We start from the raw sequence: 22,955 nt of genomic DNA on the forward strand, positions 1-22,955 counted from the left end.
AGTGGGGACAGGTCTAATCTCCTCACCTGCCTTCATAGTGGTTACCTGGACGGTAACTCTTGTTTGTGAGTATAACCTACCTATACTTACCTTCCATACCCAATTTACAGTACATACTACACTATACTGGGCTCTCGGCGTCTTCCCTTATATTTATGATACTTTTTGAATAAAGTGCTAAGGTATTTATTCCCATGTGAACACCAGTTATTATTACTGTAGCACCTGAGCAGTGCTACCATGGATGTTAAAGAGTACCTGAGGTGAACCTTGGGTCAAAATTTAAATACCTACGTTGAGGAGCGTGGACCTCCCAAGTGAATCCGAAAAGCTCCTGTTGGATTCCATGCTCGTAACCATGCTCCTCTTCAGGTATGACCACGCCCGTGCTCTGCCTTTGTACTGGATCCCCCAGAGGCTTCCCTCTTCTCAGGTAAGTATTTCACTTTTGACCCAAGGCTTAGCACAGCTTCTCTGTAACCCATTAGCAGCTTCGAAGAGTTATCTAATTTGAGATAAGTGCACTGCTGTTCACCTCAATCGGCAGAACTTGTGCTGTAAATGCTTGGAAAGCTTTGACCTCTCTCTACTAGCAGATGATATAGAAACTAAAACAATTAAGTCCGCTGTTATTGTCTCACACTGCCCCCTAGTGACAAGTGGCCATGAATACACATTACAGCAGTACTAATTAGAAGCAAGAAAATGTAACAAATTGGAAAAAAAATGTTCTAACATAAATAGGCCTGGAGCAATTGCAAGCCTCTAAATAAATTGGCTGCTAAAGGATTAAACATGCAAATGCATCCTATAAGAGGGGGAAAAGGTAAGGTTTTTTTGTGTTTACAGTTCATTTCCATTGTGTTACTTTAAAATGTGCTGCGTGAAGTGAATGTGAATACAGGAAGTGTGGAGATGTGAGAGGTGTACGAGTTAGCTTAATGAAAAGACATTTTGTCAAGGCCTCATTCATTCTGATCAGAAGACTGTGAAATAAAGAGTTTAGAGCATCCATAATTGGAGTCTTTGTAGAGAGGAGCAGAAGGGCATTTTCAATAAATAACTTGGATCTGGGCATCATTACATGGAGCTACACTGAGTCATTGAGAATATAATAATATAAAAATATGTAGTTTCTGCGTAGTGCAAGGAGAAATATGGTATACATGCTCCTGGCTATTTGTTTTCTACTATGTAAAGCATTACGGAAGATGTTGGCGCTATATAAATAAAAATAAATAATAATAATCTTGCCCACTCTTTTATATTTTAGTTATGCCCCTATTGATTCTGCAATAACTTTATCACTACTTATGTCTTATAATCTAAACATAAAACAATATTGATAATTATTACGTGTCCTTTGTGTTTTACTCCATCAATAACTCATAGCAAGCATTTGGGAAGGTCTGTTACTACTCTCATTTTGTTCCAAGATGTCTGCAAGTAGTTGCTGGGTAGTTTCAGGAACATTACCATCTTTCCGTATTCCTATGGACTGTGGTGGACTTCCAATGCCCACCAGCAGGTGGCGATCTCTATCATTTGGACTGCCGGTTGGGGCCTGCCTATTTAGCCACTTGAGGACTGTAGGCTTATACCCCTCAGTGACCAGGCTGTTTTTTGCAATTTAAGCCACTTCAGCTTTAAGGCCTCACTGCAGGGCCGTACAGCTCAGCACACAAGTGATCTCCCCCCCCCCCCCTTTTCTGCCTACCAACAGAACTTTCTGTTGGTGGGCTCTGATTGCTCCCAGGATGTTTATTTATTTTTTTGTAAATATTTTTTTTTTATAAATAAACCTATTTGTATTATTTTTTTACTATCCCTCCCTCCCCCTGCCTGCCTATGACAGCGATCGGCTGTCATAGGCTGTCATCAGCTGTACTGGGGACAGTCGTGTTACACTGCTGTCCCCAGTACAGCTCTGCCGTGGATTGCAGGGGTCTCCTAGTGGCGATCGCCGCTGGGAGACTGATGGCAGAGCAGAGCTCCGTCATTCAAGCAGAGATGCGTGCGCATCGGCGCGCACAACCTCCTGCAAAACCTCGCCCCAGGACTTCACTAGGTGGTCCTGGGGCTGCCACCACATTCACGCTTATTGGCGTTATATGGTCTTAAGCAGGTTAATGGCCCCAACCGGCTTATTGAACAGGAACAGCTGAGATTCAACCCCAGGTCTTCTGTGGATGGTGGCTGCCATTTATTAGTTAGTCAACTAGGATTCTGTTGTTTGCTGGTGTTATGGTAATGGGCCTACTGGGATTTTTGGTTCCGTTCATGCTTAAAGTGTTCTCACTTGTCAATAGTGCTGTAACTTTAAAGGACAACTGTAGTGAGAAGAATATGGAGGCTGCCATATTTATTTCCTTAGTAGTGTCTGAGTAACACCGGAAACAGGCATGTAGCTAATCTTGTCAGATCTGACAATAATGTCAGAAACACCTGATCTGCTGCATGCTTGTTCAGGGTCTATGGCTTAAAAAGTTAGAGGCAGAGGATCAGCAGGATAGCCAGGTAACTGGTATTGCTAATAAAAAATAAATATGGAAGCCTCTATATTCCTTTACCTCCAGTTGTCCTTTAAATAAACAATTACTACTTCACTACAATTTACTGTCTGGCCTTCTGTACATTACTGCAAATGTGGTCATCTGCTTAGCAGTCTGTGCACTCTGATATAGATAGTGAAATAGCCAATATTGGGCAGCGTATAACTTGTTTGAGTTCAACTGCCCAAATAAATGAGCTCACAGTACATAAATCATTCAATTTTGCATATACAAATACAAAAAGGCTCTACTGTACTTATTAGGCAAGGTCCATATTATTAACCTTTACATCTTTCATACAACATTAAGAAATTGCCTGATGCACGTTTCTAGGAATCAATGTCTCTTCTTCAGAGGGGGAACAAGTTGTCTCCTGATCTGCTGCTTTGTGCCGCTGTGCCCCTCTGAAGGCTCGCCATCTGGACCAGTCATAGTCTACAGAAGCGTGTCCCAGGCCACCTGCCTCCTAAATAGCAGGTCCATGTCTGAGAGCATGTACAGTTTGTAAAGACTTAAACTGCGCATGTGCAGAATGCTCCAGGCTATGGGAGCACTATCGAGGAGCTGCACTGATAGGGTCAGGTTTGTGCAGCCGGCAATCTTCTGGAGGGGCACATTGGCACAATGACATGGGTCGGGAGGAAATCGAAGGACCTATAAGACTAAGTGGCTGGTAGAAGTTTCAGGTAATTAAATTAAAACTTGATCCCCATCTCAGGTTTATTTTAAGATGATTCCTTTAAAGAGAAACACCGACCAAGAATTGAACTTTATCCTAATCAGTAGCTGATACCCCCTTTTACATGAGAAATCTATTCCTTTTCACAAACAGACCATCAGGGGGCGCTGTATGGCTGATATGAAACCCCTCCCACAAGAAACTCTGAGGACCGTGGTACTCCTGGCAGTTTCCTGTCTGTGAACCTTGTTGCATTGTGGGAAATAACTGTTTACAGCTGTTTCCAACTGCCAAAACAGCAAGCAGCAGCTACATAACTTGCCAGCAGTAAAAATGTCACCATGTGATAATGTCAGAATATAAATCAGGGTTTTAAAATATTTTACAATGGGCAAACATTGACTAAATCATTTACATATAATTATTGTAAAAATGAAGCACTTTTTTATTACATTATTTTTACTGGAGTTCCTCTTTAAAGTTGCTTAATTTGGTCAGTATATTTATACATCCATCAATTAATTTGAGTAATCATCTCTAATATAAGGGGCAGCACGGTGGCATAGTGGTTAGCACCCTCCTGGCGTAGCTAAGGAGCTGTGGGCCCTAATGCAAGTTTTACATTGGGCCCCCCTAAGCACTCTATACATAACAATTGATACTTTGCACCAAAACCTGCCAAGGACAACCACAGTGTCAGAGGTGCAAGAAGGGGATGGGGAACAGCTTGTTAATGATCACTACTATTCAAAGTATCTATCAAAGTGATTATTATGCGCACACAACCAATAGAGTGCTAATACTACAGTTGAGGGAGGGCCCCTTGGGGCCCCTCTGGCCCAAGGGCCCCGATGCGGTTGCTACCTCCGCACCCGCCATTGCTACTCCCCTACTTGCAGCGCTGGGTCCCCGGTTTGAATCTCAGCCAGGGCATCTGCACAGAGTTGGTATGTTCACCCTGTGTCTTTGTGTGTTTCCTCCAGGCATTCCGGTTTCCTCCCACATCCCAAAAACATACAGATCAGTTAATTGGCTTCCTCCTAAAATTGGCCATAGACTATGACACAAACACTATACGATACAGACATAGACAAATGACTATGGTAGGGACTAGATTATGAGCCCCAGAGGGACAGTGAAGTGACAGCAAGACAGTATACTCTGCACAGCACTGTGGAAGATGTTGGTGCTATATAATCTCCAAATTATAATAATAATAATGTCTATCTTTAGTCTTCTGAAGGCAAAAGCTAGCTGTGTGAACTCCAGTAATAAGTTTAGCATCAATTCCAGCAGGGAGATCCTGAGACTGTGCTTGCATAGCTTTTATCAGAAGTGACGGTTGTCATGGTGACCAGACGCACAGGATATGCGGCATTCTGCTAATCGGAGCTACAAGCCGATGTTACTGCAGAGGGAATGTGCTCCAGTGGTACTCTGGCTGACACAACCTAGCAGGAAAGTTTTGATGAAAGCTTTACTAGTATAATTTCAAGATCTCCCTGGTGTAATCAACGTGGAACATATTTTTCCTTTGAAAGACTAAGGATAGATATGTGAGATACTTACTAAAATTGATTAGAAATGGATGCCAAATTTAGTAACCTTAAAGAATTGTTGCTCATCTTACTTAAGCCTCTGAGAGAGAAATGTGGATGCCGTGAAATCTGTGTCAGGCAATTTTTTGGATGTCGGAAGGATAAAAGAGCCCTTTTCCTCTTTTCTTCTTATTCTCTCCTTCTTTTCCCTTTCATTTCCTTTTTCTGTATGTTTATTTTTTGCTTAAATCGCACATTGGTGGGCCTGTGTTATGTTCACCCTGTTGGCCTCAGTCCTGGAAACTCCGTATGGGTGTCCTGGGCCTATGATCCCAATGGGGCCTCATGTCTTGCTTTTACAACACTTTGTAATAACCGTTTTCTTTCTGATTGTTTAAATCTCTTTGGTACATAAAGAATCTTTAAAGAGAAACTCCAACCTAGAATTTAACTTTATCCCAATCAGTAGCTGATACCCCCTTTTACATGAGAAATATGATTTTCACAAACAGACCATCAGGGGGCGCTGTATGACTGATTTTGTGCTGAAACCCCTCCCACAAGAAGCTCTGAGTACCGCGGTACTCCGGGCAAACTGCCACAATGTAACGATGTTCACAGACAGGAATTAGCTGTTTACAGCTGTCTCTAACAGCCAAAACAGCTAGGAGCAGCTACATAACCTGCCCACAGTAAAAATGTCACCATGTATTAAATGTCAGAATGTAAATCGGGGAGAGGAAAGATTTTACAATGAGCAAACACTGACTAAATCATTTATACATAATTATGGTAAAAAATGAAGCACTTTTTTTACTACATTATTTTCACTGGAGTTCCTCTTTAAAGTGTTCATTTCACATAGGAATGCTGTGGAATGATAATAAGCAGGCTACTGGAATTGATAAGCAGGCTACAGGAATATTGCAGCATTGATGGCATAGTTCTCTAGTGGTTCCAATCCGTCTTGAGTGGCAGAACCCAAACAGTGTCTATGGGGCCCTTCCTGTCCACCTCTGTACCACTTAAGTATGGGGTGCCCAAGGACTCAATCCTTTTTCCACTGCTTTTCACAATTCACGTGTTACCACTTGGAAAACTAATCAAAAACACAGCCTGACATACCATATGCTGATGACACCCAACTATATCTTTCCTTCAAGCATGGTGTGACAGACCCAACTCCAACTATAAAAACCTACTTAGGTGAACTACAGCAATAGATGAGTGACAACTGGCTGAGACTAAATGCAGATGAAACTGAGGTCCTTCTGATCGGAGGGCAGCGAATGACAACAAAACAACTTAAAGAAAACCTGAACTGAAAATTAAAAGTCAAAATAAACATACACAAGTCATACTTACCTTCCGTGTAGTCTACTCCTCAACCTCTTTTTCCTCTCCTGCGTCCTGTTTGTGCACTGTGATCAATGGAATTCTCCGTCCTCCATTTTGAAAATGGCCATTACACCATAACAGATTTCTGGTCAGCACACAGTTAAACTGTAACATCGCCCACTTGAGCCATAGGGAAACATGGACACATCAGTTCTCCTCTCAGCTGTAACTGACAGCAACTGATATATAACTGACAGTAACTGATATAATTCAGTTCTGACAAAATGTTGTCAGAACTGGAAGGGATCACTGTAAGAAGAAAATGGTGAGCTTCTGAGAGGAACTGATGGCAAGGTAACTATGTAATGCTCATTTGAAGTTACCTCATATGTTTATTTTAAATAATTTTACTCAGTACAGGTTCCCTTTAACTTGCAGTCTTCACCACTGGGAATAGGAGGCACAGATCTACACAGCTCTGAGCATGTGCATAGCCTGGGAATTCTAATTGATGGGGATTTAAACTTCAGAACTTACATCTCTACTGTGGTGAAAGCATTCTATTTTCACCTGAAGAACATCACAAAAATCAAGCACTTCATCCCTCCAGAAGATCTGCCAACCTTAGTTCATGCCTTCATTAAATCCAGACTGGACTATAGTAATGCTCTCTACGCTGGCCCAGAGCCGGATCTTCCACCAGGCACCTCAAGCAGCAGCTTGGGGCCCCATTCGGGGTCTAAAGGGCCCAATTGCATCATGTAATAAATTGTCTCTAACATGCCTTTAGTTCTGCAGCGCTGTGTCTAAGTGGCCCCATCAGCGTGCAGTCTCATCTGATTTCCGGTGAGCAGAGGCTGAGCGTCTTCTGGTGCTGTGGTAAAGAGACACTCAGCTCACCAGCCTGCAGATAGTCAGCATTTTCCCTATGTGAGCCCTGCACCATGTGACTCACTCTGCTGCTGACATCATTTCAACTCGCCCTCCTCCTCCCTCCCAGGGTCAGACTAGGCCTACGGGAGATGTCCAAGTGCTTGTGATAGAGTGTGGGGCAGCCACTGTAACTATCTTTCCCTGTTTGGCCAGCATAAGCTCCGCCCCCTGACGTCCGAAACTCCGCCCCTAAATACATGAAGTAATCTAAGCCCCTAAGTAAACTGACTAAGGAGTATGTTTCTGGCAGGTGGAAGACCTGCCTGGAGGAAGCCCCGCCCCCCAGCCTGGGACATTAGAGAAATAGGCATCTGCAGCTGCAGCAGTAAGTGTGCATCTACCTGTGTTTGTCCCACTAGCTCCAGTGACCTCTCTCTCCCCCAACTAGCCCCAGTGACCTTCTACCTGCTTATCACTAGCCTCAGTGACCTAATCCCTCCACCCACTAGCCCCAGTGACCTCCTTCATCCCCCCACTAGACCCAGTGACCTCCTCCCTGACCCCCACTAGCCCCAGTGACCTCCTCCCTTCCCCACTAGCTCCAGTGACCTCTCCCCCCCCCCCACTAACCCCAGTAACCTTCTACCTGCTTCCCACTAGCCCCAGTGACCACCTCCCTCCTCCCACTAGCTCCAGTGACCTCCCCCCTCACTATCCCCAGTGACCACCTCCCTGCCCCTCACTAGCCCCAGTGGCCTCCTCCCTGCCCCCTCACTATGCCCAGTGACCTCTTTCCTCCCCCCACTAGCCCTAGTGACCTTCTACCTGGCCCCACTATCCCCAGTGACCTCCTCCCTGCCCCCACTAGCCCCAGTGACCACCTCCCTCCACCCACTAGCCCCAGTGACCTCCACCCTGCCCCGAATAGCCCCAGTGACCTCCTCCCTGCCCCCACTAGCCCCAGTGACCTCCTCCCTCTCCCCACTAGCTCCAGTGACCTCCTCCCTCACTAGCCCCAGTGACCTCCTCCCTGCCCCTCACTAGCCCCAGTGACCTCCTCCCTGCCCCTCACTATGCCCAGTGACCTCTTCCCTCCCCCCATTAGCCCCAGTGACCTTCTACCTGCCCCCACTAGCCCCAGTGACCTCCTCCCTGCCCCCCACTAGCCCTAGTGACCACCTCCCTCCCCCCACTAGCCCCAGTGACCTCCTCCCTGCCCCTCACTATGCCCAGAGACCTCTTCCCTCCCCTCACTAGCCCCAGTGACCTTCTACCTGCCCCCACTAGCCTCAGTGACCTCCTCCCTGCTCCCCACTGGCCCCAGTGACCACCTCCCTCCCCCACTATCCCCAGTGACCTCCTCCCTGCCCTCTCACTATGCCGAGAGACCTCTTCCCTCCCCCCACTAGCCCCAGTGCCCTTCTACCTGACTCCACTAGCCCAAGTGACCTAATCCCTCCGCCCACTAGCCCCAGTGACTTTCTACCTGCCCCCACTAGCCCCAGTGACCTCCTCCCTCCTCCCCCATGAGCGAGATGTGTATAATATATCATATAGCATATTGGTGCTTCACAGGTCTTTTTTCCATGAGCAGCTGAAGGTGGTGAATTCACCACCTGTCAGCTGCACCTGCATTGCTCTTACCGAGTAGCTACGTATTCGTAGCTTCTCAGAATCAAAATTTAAATTAGCTGTGACCGTGGGTGAGGGGGTTTAACATACCCATTAGTCTGCCTCATTTGATGCGTTTCATTCAAGGCATATGTTGTGTACCATGTCAAGCTGGAAGGAGGAATTGTGGGGGGACGTGGTACACAACGTATACCATGAATGGAGCGCATCAGATGAGACGGCTGCATGGGTATGTTACCCCGCCTGCGCTTTCACTGCTGTCTAATTTAAGTGCTAGCAACAATACTTGCAGAGGGGGTTGTTCTTTGCAGAGGGGGTTGAGGGAGGGGGGCCCAAATCTGCTACTTTGCTTAGGGCCCCATTTGGCCTTAATCCGGCTCTGCGCTGGCCTTCCAAAAAAGGACTTGTACCGCCTACAGCTGAAACAGAATACTGCTGCCAGACTGCTAACCAACCAAACAATCAACCCCGTCACTGCCACATAACGCCAGTCCTGCACTCCCTTTACTGGCTACCTATAGAATGGAGGGTCCTATTCAAGATCGGCCTACTGACATTTAAATCACTACATAATCTGGGCCCTGGATACATGAAAGAAATGTTGCAGCTGTGTAGCAATCCCTGCAATCTCAGATCCACAGGTTCTAATAATCTAGTCATATCCAGAGTCCACCTGGAAACTTCCGGTCCCAGAGCCTTCTGTAATGCCGCTCCTACATTATGGAACTCCTTACCTCAGCAGATCAGGACAGCTCCATCTCTGGACGTGTTTAAATCCAGACTGAACCCCACCTGTTCAGTTTGGCAATTGCAGAACTATAACTGCAAAAAGCGTATAGAAATGTTATTGTTATTGTTATAAATAGGCTGCACCTAGCTGTGTTTGTTTAATTAGTTACAGTTGAGTGTAACAAGTGTGTAAACAGTAGGCGTGACAAAATCAGTAGACAAAAATATATTGATATCTTCATTTATTTATTTATTGTATTTATAAAGCGCCAACATATTATGCAGCGTTAAACATTGGTTAAGGTTACAGACAATATTTAGGGGTGACATACAGCAATAAGACAATACAGGAATACATGCAAACCAGATCACACAGCACAGTATGAGTACAAGGTAATGCTTAGTCACTGGAGGGGAGCATGGAGATTAGGCAAGTCGACTTGCGTGACGCGCGCTTGCCATCATTTCCTACTTTGGGTATGCGGAAGTGTATTGTTAAAATACGCTTCCGTGTATGCTCGCTGCAAAGTTGCGTCTGTAATTTTTTCAAAATGCACGCGTCGCCATAGACTAACATGACTTTCAGATCGCTGCAAGTCGACACTTCACCGCATCGTTAACACAGTTTCAAACCTGTGTCAGGGTTGCTGCTAAAACGTCACTCGCGTCGTGTCGTACTGCAGAAGAATGAAAGTCTCCATAGACTTTCATTGCCCGGCGGTGGGGTGCGATAAAAATACCGCACTGACCCGGTGTGAAAGGGACCGCAGGTCCTCTCTAATCAGAAGAGCATCAGGAATGTATACGGACAATTTGACCCCCGCGGAGCTCCACTTTAATGGAATTGACTTTACTGGGATGAGTTTTCTCACTTGCAGTGTGATGTCACATGATCTCAGAGCAGCAGCTGCTATACCAGGTTGTTGGCTACAAATAATATAATCTGTCCCTAACTATTGATAATACACTATGTTCACTAGATAGCTTATTAATAAAGAAAAAAAATTGCCATCAAAGAATACATTAACACACTTTACATTCCCTTTAAATCCTCCAGGGCCGTGCTTTTCAAAGCTGCAGTTAAATGGCCTGGACTGAACTTTTTTTTTTTCCTACACTTCAGAGAACGAGAATGCAATCCATGCCTGCGATTTAGATTTATCTGTATTCTTCAGGGAAAACATGCCTCTACCTTCTATCTAATTAGGTTTTAATCACAGCTTGTCAAGCAGATGTATGAAACTATGGCAAATCCTTTTTCATAAGAAGGAGAGTGATCAGAATGCAACATGAATTTTGTACAGTACATTTACCAAAGCTGCAGTTTTAGCAAGGCTGGATTTATACTTTTTCCGCTCCTAGGCCAAGTATGTTGGGGCTCCCCTTCCATGCGCAGCAGCCCCTCCCATTCCATGTGCAGCCCCTCCTCCATGTGTAACATCCATGCACAGCAGCCCCTCCCATTCCATGTGCAGCCCCTCCTCCATGTGTAACATCCATGTACAGCAGCCCCTCCCATTCCATGTGCAGCCCCCTCGTCCATGTGTAACATCCATGTACAGCAGTGCCCCTCCCATTCCATGTGCAGCCCCCTCGTCCATGTGTAACATCCATGTACAGCAGCCCCTCCCATTCCATGTGCAGCCCCCTCGTCCATGTGTAAAATCCATGTACAGCAGCCCCTCCCATTCCATGTGCAGCCCCCTCATCCATATGTAACATCCATGTACAGCAGCCCCTCCCATTCCATGTGCAGCCCCCTCGTCCATGTGTAACATCCATGTACAGCAGCCCCTCCCATTCCATGTGCAGCCCCCTCGTCCATGTGTAACATCCATGTACAGCAGCCCCTCCCATTCCATGTGCAGCCCCCTCGTCCATGTGTAACATCCATGTACAGCAGCCCCTCCCATTCCATGTGCAGCCCCCTCGTCCATGTGTAACATCCATGCACAGCAGCCCCTCCCATTCCATGTGCAGCCCTCTCGTCCATGTGTAACATCCATGTACAGCAGCCCCTCTCTTTCATGCACAGTTCCCTTGGGCATTAGCTTCCCTTTTTAATATGTTGCTTCCCATTTGCAGTTTTAACTACCTAAAGACCAGGTCACGCCTATGGGCATGCCCACGTCGGCAGCCCCATGACCGCCCAACGCCAATTGGCTTCAAGTCCTGGGGCCGGCTACTGCAAGAGATCGCGTACAGGCTGCGTGCGCATCTCCTGCTTGGGAGGTGGAGCTCCGCCCCGCCTTCAGTCTCCGAGCGCCTTCAGTCTCTCGGGAGACTGTCAGACGGCGAAACAGCGTCTTTTCACTAAGTACAGCGCTGCGATCTGCAGCAGCGCTGTACTGGGGACAGGTGTGTGACACAACTGTCTCCCTGGCACATAGGAGAGGGATCGGCTCTCATAGGCTGAAGCCTATGACAGCCAATCGCGAAGGAGAATATTAGGAACATAGCTTAGGAACATATTGAGGAAATGGAACACCACAGGCTCAGTTCAAGTTAAGATTTCAACAAAGAAAAAATGTGTGCATCAACCAAGTAGAACCTGATAAATATGTCTTTGCAAATTTGGCCTAATTGGCTAATCACGAGACATCGCTCATGCAAATATGCATTTGCTTTCGCATGCCAAAAAATGCAGGGTCTAAAACTAATACTGCAAAGCGGTTGCCCTGCGGGGATTAGTTCATGCTACATTAGCACTATCCAGGAGCGCCACGGGGAGGCTCCCCAATGCCCCCATACAACCGGGGGGGCCGAGGAGGCCTCAAGCTCTCTAACTGCCTGGAACCCACACTGCGGCACCCCGGAGGGGGAGGCTGGGAGGTGCAGGTGCCCCCCCCCAGCATGGCCAGCACTGCACCCACCTCCCAAAATTAAAATCAGGCACTTACCTTAATGTCCATTGTGTTCTGCTGCATGTGCATGACCTGGGCGCGACACATAAGAAAGGAACGAAGCATGGGCCCCCAAGCTTGTAGGGCTCAGGGGTGGCTCACACACAACACTCCAGAAGGGGGGGAGCACAGGCGCAAACAGCCTGCTCCAGGGCTCTCACCTCCTAGAACAAGTAATTCGCTACCCGCCTCCAAAGGATAGAAATGCAATACTGATTTCAACAAAGAAAAAATGTGTGCATCAACCAAGTAGAACCTGATAAATATTGCTTTGCAAACGTGATTAGCCAATTAGGCCAAATTTGCAAAGCCATATTCATCAGGTTCTATTTGGTTGATGCACACATTTTTTCTTTGCTGAAATCAGTTCAAGTTAAAGCTCGAAGGTGCAGAGCAAGAAAAATCTTGCATAAACAGAAGCGATGAATGGTAAGAACGTTGGTTAGAGTAACCCACAGACCAGCACCAAAGACCTACAACATGATCTTGCTGCAGACGAAGTCGCTGTGCATCGTTCAACCATTCAGCACACTTTACACAAGAAGATGCTGTGTGTGAGAGTGATGCAGAGGAAGCCTTTTCTCCGCTCACAGCACAAACAGAGGCGCTTGAGGTATGCTAAAGCACATTTGGACAAGCCAGCTTCATTTGGGAATAAGGTGCTGTGTACTGATGAAACTAAAATTGAGTTATTTGGGCATAACAAGAGGTGTTATGCATGGAGGAAAAGTAACACAGCATTCCAAGAAAAACACCTGCTACCTACAGTAGAATATGGTGGTGGTACCATCATGCTGTGGTGCTGTATGGCCAGTGCAGGGACTGGGAATCCTGTCAAAGTTGAGGGACACATGGATTCCACTCAGTATCAGCAGATTCTGGAGACCAATGTCCAGGAATCAGTGACAAAGCTAAAGCTGCGCCGGGGTTGGATCTTTTTAACAAGACAACGACCCTAAACACTGCTCAATATCCACTAAGATATTCATGCTGAGGAACAAGTACAACATTCTGGAATGGCCATCTCGGTCCCCAGACCTGAATATAATTGAAAATCTGTGGTGTGAGATGTTTTGTAAAGAGGAATGATCTACAATACCTTCAACCAGAATCCAGACTCTAATTGGAGCCTACAAGAAGCATTTATAGGCTGTAATTTCTGCAAAAGGAGGATCTACTAAATATTGATTTCATTTCTTTTTTTGTGGTGCCCAAATTTATGCACCTGCCTAATTTTGTTTAAACAATTATTGTACACTTTCTGTAAATCCAATAAACATCATTTCACTTCTCAAATATCACTGTGTGTGTCTCCTATATGATATATTTAACTGACATTTTTTTATCATAACAACCAACGATGTGGGTGGCCAGTAGTCCTGGTAGTAAAATAGTGGTATGTTATACCAATGCTAGTCTACCTAAGCCCGTATAAAAACGGGCTCTAGGTAGGGAAATTATCGCTGCCCGGCATGCGCGCGCACCTGCAACGCGCGCGCACCCGCAATACACGCGCACCCGCACCCGCCGCACTGCTCCCTGGCCTCACCTCCCGTCCCAACGGCTTTCTGTACTGCGCACATGTGCAGTACAAAAAAGCTTTGGACGGACAGACAGGGAAAGATGCTGATAACGCAGGGACAGTTAGGTTTTATTGTATAGGATTTTACTATATAATGTAAAATTTACATTTTTTTTCCTTCTATTTGCTGTCCAATACGTGCAACAGCCCACTCTGTCTCTTACATGAACAGGAGGGGAGTTAGTGTTATGCTTTAGGAGGGAGGTTAGAGTTAGACATTAGGAGGGGGGTTAGTGTTAGGCATTAGGAGGAGGTAAGTGTTGGGCATTAGGAGTGGGGTTAGTGTTAGGCATTAGGAGGATGGTTAGTGTTAGGCATTAGAACCATGGTTAGTGTTAGGCATTAGGAGAGGAGGGGAGGTTAGTGTTAGGCAGTAGAAGGGAGAGTTAGTGTGAGAATAGGGCATTGGGTACTATATTACCAATATTTTCACTATCAGCACCACCCGGTGGTGGCACCGCAGTATGTACTCACTTCACTGACCTGTGGTAAGAACAACCACTTAGGGCCTGTTTCCACTACACGCAGATTGGATGCAGAATGGATGCAGAAAAACTGACTCCAATGAATGCCTATGGGAAAATCTGCATCAGAAAAATTGCGTTTAGTTTTAACAGGCCCATAGGCTTTCATTGGAGTCAGTTTTTCTGCATCCATTCTGCATCCAATCTGCGTGTAGTGGAAACAGGCCCTAAAAGATACAGTTTCAGGCAGTAACTGGCACATCAAACAATGCATTTCAAAAATATCTTTCCCATTTTCAAGGACTACAGTTCTGAACAGCTGCGCCCAGTTATGAGCATGACACAGAGGTACTCATAGGTCCTCATACATGTCAAAGTGCAGCCATCTGGATCTGTGACTTCAAGTAAATGTGAAGTGAGTTAACAACAGACAGATTCTTATCTGAATTCTGGATCAATAGAGGTTCCGAAGACTGGAGGCTCCATACTGCGCATGCGTGAGTGCAGTACGGAGCGGCCCGTCTTCGGAAGCACTCGAGGACACGAGTGCTGCTGAAGCCTCCCAAGAGCTCATGGATTCTGGTTAAATACACACAATGGGGGTGGCAAAGTTGGAACAAGAGGATCTAGAGAGGACAGGGAAGGCTCTATAGCAGGGGTCTCAAACTCAATTTACCTGGGGGGCCGCAGGAGGCAAAGTCAGGATGAGGCTGGGCCGCATAAGGAATTTCACAATCGCGGCGCATCGCCGGCGCCGCCTCTGCCCGCCCCTCTCACTCTTCCTTTACAGAGAGGGGCGGGGAGAGGCGGCGATCCGTGTGGCGATTGACGTCAGGAGGGGCAGAGCTGAAGCTGAAAGCTCTGCCCCTTCCAAGAAATGCCAGCAGATTGCCCCCCGGGCGATTTGGGGGCTCTGCAGCCCTCGTTTAGCGGCGGGGATGCGGCGGATTACTTGGGAGCACTGAAGCGAACTATAAGGAAGCTTTTGCCGGCTAGGGCCACAAAATATTGTATCGAGGGCCGCAAATGGCCCGCGGGCCGCGAGTTTGAGACCCCTGCTCTATAGTATCGAGAGCCTTCCTGTCTATAGGTAAGTATTTGCCTTTTTTTTCCAACTCACTTCACATTTAATTTAAGAAAGCAGGCAAGAGACTTACTAAATGCATTGCTTCATGTGGCAATAAACTTTTTAAACTTGACCTTTTTACTAACGGTTCTTACTACAGTGAACTACTTATTCTCCCTTTTAATGTTTTAGATATTTTGTCCCATCTAGGAACCTCCACATCACCTATGTACTCTGGGCAATTAAAGTATACCTGTACGGAAAAAAGTTCCCTCAATAGATACAGTACCACAATAGAGTAATCTAGAGGACTCTACTACCTAGTAGAGTATCTAGAGTAGAGGAATCTAGAGGCTTTTCCCTGCACTTCGTCGTTCCCTTGTCATGCTCCCATCGGTGGCAGCATTCTGCACCTGCGCAGCACGCTCCCGACGACGGGAGCGCGTGTGACACCTTGACACGCTTTTGCAGTTGGCCCCAAACCGGAGGACTTTCCGGGTCCAATTGCAGACGAACCAAGAGGTGACTGAGGACTATGAAGGAGTGATCAGGCTGCACGGGGCTGGAGGAAGCCCCAGGTGTCCATATTTTTTCTTACAATCCCCATCTCAGGTTCTCTTTAACACCCATAACAAGTGCAGCCACAAAAACACCTGATTTGAAGTACAGTCCCTTGTATCGGAAGGGGGGGGGGGCTAGTATTTGGGGCCCCCACAGCACTGGGCACCACTGTGATCGCAGGGGCTGCTCCCCTCGAGTTACGTCCCAAGAAGAAGGCATGAAGTACTACCTAATGATATTGTGATCTACACAGACAAGTGACACTCGAGTCGGTCAATAGAATATGTCAGTAAGGGCTCATTTGCATGTAGCGCACTTTGTGGCGCATGGTTTGCTGCATTTCTGGGCACTTCAGCCCGCGATCCAATTCAGTAATGAATGGGATCGCAAGCCCGGCCCACCCGCTGGGAGTGACGCACAGCGCAGAGCCACGGGGCTTTGCGCTTTAATGGAAACGAGCCCTAAGAGGTGAATGCCTGTTTTCGTATTCCATGATATCTAAATAATTCTGTTTGTACTTGCTACATCCCACATCATTAAGAAGCAGCACCTGAAACCTACTGAAAACTAGTTTACATCAAGGCTCCTGCGTCGGCCCTGTACACTCCGGGTATTAACCACTTTACCCCCGCGCGTACGTATTTCTCCGCCCCTTTTTCCATCCTTTAAAAACCAGGGACGGAGAAACACGTACTTTCCGCGTTCCCGACGCTGTCCGCGCTCCCGCTCGTAAACACGCCGCCCGCCGCTAGTAAAACCGCCGCCGCCCGCTCGCCCGGAGATCAATGAACGGGAAAATCCATTCCCGTTCGTTGATCTAAGCCCCACAATGACCCGCTGCTCTCCTATGGGCAGCGCGATCATTGTGAGAAGAAACTCACGTGTCCAGCCTCCTTATTCTTCCTCCAAGCTTCCGGAAGGAGGCTTGGAGGTCGCAATAAAGCAAAAAGTTACTGTGGCCATCTTGTGGCCAAATAGTAAACTACACCCTACACATTTTTCACATACAAATAAATGACTTTTACACAAAAAATTAACTCATTACCTCCCACACTCCCCATTTTTTTTTTTTTTGTAATTAAAAAAAAATTCAAAAATTTACAATTAAAAAAAATACATAATTAGTTACCTTAGGGACTGAACTTTTTAAATATTTAAGTCAAGAAGGTATAACACTGTTACTTTATAAACTATGGGCTTGTAATTAGGGATGGACGCAAAACTGAAAAAAATGCACCTTTATTTCCAAATGAAATATTGGCGCCAAACATTGTGATAGGGACATAATTTAAACGGTTTTATAACCGGGACAAAAGGGCACATAAATTTCATGGGTTTTAATTACAGTAGCATGCATTATTTAAAAACTATAATGGCCGAAAACTGAAAAATAATTTTTTTTTTCCCCACATTTTTCCTATTTTCCCATTAAAACACATTTAGAAAAAAATAATTCTTGGCATAATGTCCCACCTAAAGAAAGCCTAATTGGTGGCGGAAAAAACAAGATATAGTTCATTTCATTGCGATAAGTAATGATAAAGTTATAGACGAATGAATGGAAGGAGCGCTGAAAGGTGAAAATTGCTCTGGTGGTCAGGGGGTAAAACCCCTCAGTGGTGAAGTGGTTAAGCTGCCTGGATAAACATGTTGCAGGTTGTGTGACCACAAAGTATGTCAACAGCATCAGCTTTCTGAGGATGTTGCTAGGATACACTCCCTCCACGCTGGATTCATCGCAAGCACTATATTAGAATATGGGAAATTGATCTTTAAATGTCATATTTTCTGTACCAGTGCACAAACGTACTTCCACTATCCTAGAATATAAAATGCATTAAAAGAGCAACTTTAGAATGTGACTTCAATATAAAACGTCATTATGGAGAGGCATGCTACATATGTATGGTACAAAGTCACTGCACTCTATTACTGTATTCAGCGGAAGTGAGAATAAGCAACAAAGGAACATTTTATGCACTTTTATAAGATCTGTGTAGCTGAAATTTTTTTTTATTATTATTGTAGATGAGACATGACAAAAATGTATTACATATACATTACTTGGTTAATGGCTGTCATACCAATGGCATAGCAAGAGGGTATGCAGAGGTTGCGATCTTACCGGGGCCCTTAGGCCAGAGGGGCCCTCCCTCAATGGCATCAGTAGCTCTATATTGGTCCTGTGCTGGTAATGATCACTTCTATAGATGCTTTGACTAGTGGAAGTCATTAGCAAACTGTTCCTCAACCACCTCTTATACTGTGGTTGTCCTTAGCAGGTTTTGGCGTGCCATATGTATTGCTATGTAAAGCATGCTTGAGGGGCCCAATGTAAAACTTGCACTGGGGTCCAAAGCTCTTTAGTTACAGCTACAGCTACACTCACAATCTGATCTGTTGGCTGATTATACAAGGGTGTACATGTGCAAAGCAGGCCCTGCGATACTGCCTATCGCACAAGTGTACAACCAGTTACAGCATAGGGCATTATGTCTTTCGTGCATGCACAATTACAGGCGTTCATTTGCGCATGCGGAGGGCAAAAGTTGGTGCCAAAACATATTAGCAGTACATTGTTCTCTCAGCTTTGCAGGGCTGGAGCTACCATAGGAAAAAATGGGCTATTGCCCCAGGGCCCCAGAGCCTGTAGGGGCCCCCAAGGTGTCCCTCCTCCATCTTAACTGTTGCTGTCCAGGGACTCTGCAGAGTCTGTTAAGTTGGGAGGTGATTGGGGGAGGGTCAGCAGCCAGCTCAGGGGCCCAGGAGGGAAATTTGGCTGCAACAAAGGGCCTCTAATGACGCTTTTTGGTCGGGGGGGGGTGGCTGTTGGGGGGCCCCCAGGCTAATTTTGCCCTAGGGCCCAATTGTTACTTGAACCGGCCCTGCAGCTTTGGCTATATTCCAGTTGTACTGTTAGTTCCTGCTCGATCTTCCATTGTTGACCTTGGCTAGCTATATCATTTACACTCTAATTCTGCCCGCCCTGGCCTTTGGCTTATGATCCGATTATGCCTAAACTTTGCATGCTTGAACCTTTGGCTTGTGACCCGATTATGCTTGAACTTTGCCTGCCCTGAATAGGGGCGTAACTAGAAATCATTGGGCCCCCCTGCAAAACTTTGCATGGGGCCCTCTTCCCCCCTCGCTTTCTGCACAGGTCAACCGAGAACCAATGTTATTCAATTGACTAGTGCACACTCTGATGTGTGTTCCCCATACAGATAAAAACAGACAGCAGTGAAGCACCGCAGGCATTTTCTCTATCAATCACATTAGCTTCTGTGATACAACGTGCATGTTTTCACACATACTCATATGATAAAATGTTCAATAAATCTATAACACCTTAGTGAATTCAAAATGAAATCTTACTCATGAGGTCAATTATCAAACGTTCGATAAAGTGTTTGATAAAGCTTAGTGAATTGAGGCCATGTTGTGCAGAATACACATACAGAAAACTGACAAATGAGTGTGCTCCCAGCCTCAGCTTATTACACTCACTCTGTCCACCTCTGATGGAGCAGAACTGGCTTTGCAGATTTCTCCAGCATCACTACATTACACAGCTTTTGGGGAGGGGTAGAGAGGTTGTACACAAAAGCCTTCTGCACACTGAATAGGGACAGCCTACAAATCTTTGTCTACAAAAGTTTGTATGATTTGTTATCAGTGGCTGGGCAGATGCAGTCATTAGAACAAGTGTGCAGAGAGTTTTTCTCTCTATGCCCGTAGTTGTCAGTCTCTCAGGACAGGGAAAAGAAACTTCTACCACCACGGGGCCCCCTGTGGCTTCTGGGACCCCCTGCGGTTGCATCCCTTGCAGGGTCTATTGCTTCGCCCTTGACCTTTGGCTTGTTTATCATTATTGCCTTATTTCTGCCTACCCAAGACTTCTGCTACTCCTAACTACAAACTCTACAACACAGTGTTATCTGTCCTCTGAGTCACCAGTAGGGCAATCCCAGGGTTCGTGACCTGGCAGCTAACAGGCAGCAAAGTTGTCTATTACCCTCTAGGGGTAACGACCCATCATCCCTTGCCCTGCACTCTGGATCTGGATTCTTTGCATCAAATTATGCAAAGTTACTAGTAACACAGGAAGGGAAATCCAGAGATTTCCTGTACATATCAATTGGTCAAAATATCTCAACTTGTAAAATGAAGTCTGAACACAGCACAATACACACTTATGTGGAATCAGTGGCGTACTAAGCAGGGAAGGGCGGAGCACCAGGTGGAATGGTTGACATCTGGACAGAAGCATACGAGACTCCAACTGTTGGTGCCGATTAGCCTTGGAGAGTCTGGGGATGTGGGGAGGGGGCTGACATCATTCCTCCCTCCCTCTCTTGGCTGTGTACTTGTTAAGGGCTCTGCCTTTGACATGGGAGACCAGGGTTCGAATCCTGGCTAGGGTCTTTACCTATTCAGTAAGGAGTTCAAGGCAAGACTCCCTAACACTGCAGGGGGGCCTCTTGAGCACGTCCCAGTGGCTGCAGCTCTTGAGCGCTTTGAGTCAGACAGGAGAAAAGCGCTATACAAATGTACGGATTATTCATATTCCTGTGTACCCCTGCAGAGTAGGATGCAGAGGTGCGGCTTCTGAGTGAATCACACCTGATCCAAATGAACCATGCTCCTTGAGAGCCTGCCACTTACTCTACTTCTTGTCTCGACGTCTCATAATTACCCGCTACATGAAGAAGGCAGCCAGCTGCTGAGGAGCATGGATGCATTAGATTCACTCACAAGCTGCAATGCTGCACCCTACTCTCCAGGGGGACACAGGAGGGGGGTCAATGGAGAGGGTGGGAGGAATCATGTTAGCACTAGACATTAGACCACAAGGCAAGCTATATGGGGATGGTAGCGGGGGGTACACCAGACTACCAGGGATGTCACATTGGGGGTAGACCACCAGGAATGTCCTGTGGGGGGTATCACTAGCGTGCCACACCCTCAACTCCCCTCAAAGAATTGTTTTGATGTTTAATGGGGAAGAAGACTGTAAATAATCAGCACCTAAACCCATATGCAATTAACTTTTCCTCCTGAGTTATAATCTCTTTAAAATAACTTTAAAGCATTTTACAACTTAAAAAGTACCCAAAAGCAGGTGAAAAGTACTATCAAAATTATTTTGAGTATTTTCTTGCTTGCTGTTGGTTGAAAGGGTACCTGAGAGAAGTTAAAAAAAAAGTTTAATACATACCTGGGGCTTCCTCCAGCCCCCATCATGCTGATTCGTTCCTTGGCATCCTCATAGGCAGCCCGGTAATATGGCAAGTCGGCAGCAGTCGGCACAGGTGCAGAACTCTCCTGTCGACGGCATCGCGATGGGGTGCATGCTTACAAGCGCAGTATGCCCTGACTTGTGACGTTATCGGGACGCCTACCAGAGGATCCAGGCACAGTGGAGGAGGATGGTGAGGGACTGATCAGCCTGAAGGGGCCTGGAGGAAGCCCCAGGTATGTATAATTTTTTTTCTTTAACCTCAACAGGGGCAAACCCAGGATTTTCAAGGGGGTATTCCTGAAGGTCTGCCTAAGCCACACAATACAGTAAAATAATATGGTAGGACATCATACTGGGTACACCTAATGCACTTTCCAGTCCTAGTGACTGACCGACAACGGGATCGATCAGGAGCAGTTTGGATGCAGATAATAATGAGGACAGCTGACATTGGTAATGAAGGGGAAAGTGAAGCATTCACACAGCAGGGCACAGGGCTGTGCTCATACCTGACTCTGTTAACTTCCCCAGAGCTGCTCCATGCTTTGTACATGCATTGCTGCTACATCCAAAATCAACTGTAGCAAGAAAATAAAGGGGTGGTGCTGTAAGCTGCAGGATACCTGCAGATATTCTGGTGTCTCAACATGTGCCTGTCCTCAAACACTGCACTGGCCCTGAGGGGGATTCTGGGCAGCTGTAATCCCCCCCTGCGTTTGCCTATGCTCAATCTCAGAATTACTTTAAGACACTTTTATGACAAGGGCCTCAATTCACTAAGCTTTATCAAACACTTTATCAAACATTTGATAATTTACCTCATGGGTAAAATCTAATTTTGAATTCACTAAGGTGGCATATATTTATCAAATGTTTTTATCAATAAAACATTCAATAAATCTATAACACCTTAGTGAATGCAAAATTAGATTTTACCCATGAGGTAAATTATCAAACGTTTGACAAAGTGTTTGATAAAGCTTAGTGAATTGAGGCCAAGGTGTGAAAATATTACCTGGGAGAAAAAGCGGAAATGCATATGGGGCTGGTTGTCAAACATCACTGTGTGGAACACATCCTTTTCAGTTATATTACAAACGTACCTTACACATAGCATTCCAAAAAACAGCGCTGAAAAAGCTGCGAATGCTGAAATAAAATTTCCATAGAATAATGTTTATTGGCTTGTGGGCTAGACATGCAAGCTGTGTTACTCTAGCATAGCGTACTGTAGCTTTATGCAATAACAATTTCTTAACATAAAAAAAATCACTAAAAGTAAATGATGGATTTCCCTGCGCATTTAAGAACGTGACAAAGTTATTCTAATGTGTCTAGATGTCTGCTTCCTAAAGTGTGTCTAATCACACATTACTGAGCCAATATCTCTGCACTAAAACGACCTTCAGCGATTCTTGCTATCTCTCCATCACTCTCTCTCACTCTTCTCGCTTTGATCAAACATTCTCTCCACTGCTCCTCTGTAGATAATGGATTTTGCCATCATATGTGAATTGTGAAATTGGTGTCAGCATCTTATACATTAGCCTTCGTCAACACAGGAGAGACAAGAAAACAGCTTAAAATGAGCAAGCTGGTCGTAATCATTTCCATAGCAGAATCTCAATAATTGGCTTAAAGGGATACTGTAGGGGGGTCGGGGGAAAATGAGCTGAACTTACCCGGGGCTTCTAATGGTCCCCCGCAGACATCCTGTGCCCGCGCAGCCGCTCACCGATGCTCCGGCCCCGCCTCCGGTTCACTTCTGGAATTTCTGACTTTAAAGTCAGAAAACC

At 45.9% G+C, this 22,955-nt stretch overlaps 1 protein-coding gene across 2 annotated transcripts in view; it reads right to left on the reverse strand.

Annotated features, from left to right (window-relative positions):
• The window catches only part of PDGFD (platelet derived growth factor D), a 511,155-nt gene extending 503,997 nt beyond the window's left edge, over nucleotides 1-7,158 (reverse strand). Inside the window, exon 1 of one of the 2 annotated variants that reach the window (XM_068266882.1) lies at nucleotides 6,645-7,158. The gene's annotated coding sequence lies outside the window, so the exon portion shown is untranslated. Of the gene's footprint in view, nucleotides 1-6,134; nucleotides 6,219-6,644 lie in introns of those variants that run through there. The other variant, XM_068266880.1, reaches the window with a different exon arrangement.
• Nucleotides 7,159-22,955: the final 15,797 nt, after the last annotated feature.

This window comes from Hyperolius riggenbachi, chromosome 2, assembly GCF_040937935.1.
Source record: "Hyperolius riggenbachi isolate aHypRig1 chromosome 2, aHypRig1.pri, whole genome shotgun sequence".
Lineage (NCBI taxonomy): Eukaryota > Metazoa > Chordata > Amphibia > Anura > Hyperoliidae > Hyperolius > Hyperolius riggenbachi.